Genomic DNA, 2,920 nt, shown 5'->3' with positions numbered 1-2,920 from the left:
TCAGAGGACTTGAGTTTAATTCCCAGCAACCACATAATGGCTCACAACCATTTATAATGAGATCTGATGCCCTCTTCTGGCATGCAGGAAGAATACTGTATACATAATAAATAAATATTTTAAAAATGTACTATATAATTAAAAAATACAGATTAATAGTCATCTATAATAGTCAAACTTATAGTCATGTTAGATATGTTTTCAAGGTCATAAACAGGTATATTTAGATAGATAGATGGTCTTCAAACACTTCAAAGACCTACAAAATATGGCATTTAATATGCTTAATAACCTAAGGCTTTTCCTGACAGTGAGACACATCTGCTTCTGGCAGCACTAATCTACTTCAGAGAAAATGATGGGCATTGAAAAAACACTGCATGGAGTTTGTTTTCTTTATGGCCAAAGCTAGCCATGTAGGCAAAGAAACTGCCCCTGCCTCAATTGCTGACAATATACTGTCCAAATTGGACCAGCAGGACACAAGAAAGGTGACTGCTGAACTTTGCCAAGATGTGGGACAGTCCTTCAGAATCCTTTGCTTCACAGGAAAGTCTATCAGATATTCTAGGCCTATGAACTAGAGTTGGATGCCCCAACGTTGCAGAAGAACTTGGTAATTGTCCAGGTGCTTTGAGGTCCCTGTTATTAGGTAACATTTAATTCTTCTGGGGTCTTTGATGGAGTTGAAGACTAGATAGTTATAGTTTTCTTTTGTTATGATAAAAGATAAATTAGGTACAAAACTTTGGACTCACAAAAATAAGATAAATAGTAGAGTGCTTATTTAATTTTGCCAAATATAAATGGACTGGATATTGTAACTATAATTCTTAATAACTGGTTTTGTTGTATATAATTTTACTATATTAAAATTAAAACCTTTTTTAATTAGACAAAAGGGGGAATGATATGGAATAATCCTCTTGTAAACTGTAAATATTTTTCACTTGAATTGGTTTAACAAAATGCTGATTGGGTCACAGGCGTGAGTTCGTAGGCACAGTGGGCCTAGAGAAGCCAACATGCCAGTTGCCAGAAGTTGGGTTTGTCGCAAAACCCACGGAGACCCTTCAAGAAATCGCGTCTAGACCAGGAACTGAAGCTGATCAGAGTATGGGCTCCGGAGCAAACGTGAGGTCTGGAGGGTCAAATTTACCCTAGCTAAGATCCACAAGGCTGCCCGGGAGCTGCCGACACTGGGCAAAAAGGACCCATGGGGTCTTTTTGAAGGCAATGCTCTCCTGAGGCAACTTGTTCGAACTGGGGTGCTAGATGAGGGCAAGATGAAGCTGGATTACATCCTGGGCCTGAAGATTGAGGATTTCTTGGAGAGGCGGCTGCAGACCCAGGTCTTTAAGCTGAGTTTGGCTAAATCTATTCATCATGCCCGTGTGCTCCTCCGACAGCGTCATATCAGGGTCCGCAAGCAGGTGGTGAACATTCCATCCTTCATTGTCCGTCTGGACTCCCAGAAGCACATTGATTTCTCCCTCCATTCTCCTTATTGTGGTGGCCACCCAGGCCGAGTGAAGAGGAAGAATGCCAAGAAGGGCCAGGGTGGTCCTGGAACTGGTGATGATGAGGAAGAGGATTAAGTTAATGCCTCTCTGGACTGGAGGATTGTGTAGTTTTCTGGTTGACTAATAAAGCAGAAATAACACTTGAAAAAAAATGCTGATTGGCTGGTAGCCAGGCAGAATTTATTGGGACAACCAAACTAGGAGAATGATGGGAAGAAGAAGGGTGGAGTCAGAGGAGACACCAGCCAGCCCTGAGGATGCAGGACATGTAGAAAATGAGGTAACAAGCCATGAGCCATTTGACAAAGCATAGATAAGAAATATGGGTTAAGCCGGGCGGTGGTGGCGCACGCCTTTAATCCCAGCACTCGGGAGGCAGAGCCAGGCGGATCTCTATGAGTTCAAGGCCGGCCTGGGCTACCAAGTGAGTTCCAGGAAAGGCGCAAAGCTACACAGAGAAACCCTGTCTCGAAAAAACAAAAAAACAAAAAAACAAAAAAACAAAAAAACAAAAAAAAAAAAGAAATATGGGTTAATTTAAATGTAATGGTTAGGTAATAATAAGCCTGAGCTATTGGCCGAGCACTTATAGTTTATATTAAGTCTCTAAGTCAGTTATTTGGGAAGCAGCTGCTGATTATTTGGGAACAGGCTACCAGGACAGAAAAACTCTGCCTACACCCCACCCTCTCAGAGACTCTCCAACAAAGAAAAGCCCAGTTCAGCATTCTTGGTGGCTGCAGCAGCTCCTCCCCTGAAGCTGCCAGCAGCCCAAGACCCTGCCTAAAGTGGTCAGCTTTTGACTACACTTGGGCACAAACCCAGCTTGTGGAGGACACATCATCATCCCTCACCTACAGGGTATGTAAGCTCCCTGCTTTAGTTCAGGTTTGTGATTTCTCCAGCCCCAGTCTCTGGGACTGGAGGACTCACCCAAGAGCAGCTTTGCTCAAATAAATCTGTTCTTTCACTTTTAAATTCAGCTTGTTCTGGAAACCTATCATTGTGTTACAGAAAACCTATTAGAAAGCCAAATCCATATGGAGTTTTTTGTTGTTGTTGTTGTTTGTTTGTTTTTAGTTTTTGGGTTATTTTTTTTTTTTGGTTGTAGCTAGAGTTTTCCTGCCTGGCCCACAGTCAGGACAAATCTCTCTCACCTGCCAGTCCCACAGCCACTCAGACCCAACCAAGTAAACACAGAGACTTATATTGGTTACAAACTGTATGGCCGTGGCAGGCTTCTTGCTAACTGTTCTTACAGCTTAAATTAATCCATTTCCATAATGGCTTGCCACATGGCTCGTGGCTTACCAATACTTTACATCTTCCTTGTCCTGATGGCAGCTGGCAGTGTCTCTGACTCAGCCTTCCACTTCCCAGCTTTATTCTCCTCCTTG

The 2,920-nt window shown here is 42.6% G+C and overlaps 1 pseudogene; it reads left to right on the top strand.

Moving 5' to 3' along the window:
* Nucleotides 1-1,025: 1,025 nt before the first annotated feature.
* LOC131916600 (small ribosomal subunit protein uS4-like) lies at nt 1,026-1,703 on the top strand (annotated as a pseudogene).
* The last annotated feature ends 1,217 nt before the right edge of the window (nt 1,704-2,920 follow it).

This window comes from Peromyscus eremicus, chromosome 8a (assembly GCF_949786415.1).
Source record: "Peromyscus eremicus chromosome 8a, PerEre_H2_v1, whole genome shotgun sequence".
In the NCBI taxonomy this organism is placed as follows: Eukaryota; Metazoa; Chordata; class Mammalia; order Rodentia; family Cricetidae; genus Peromyscus; species Peromyscus eremicus.
The sequence above is the reverse complement of the archived record's forward strand: the minus strand, read 5'-3'. Positions and strand labels throughout refer to the sequence as shown.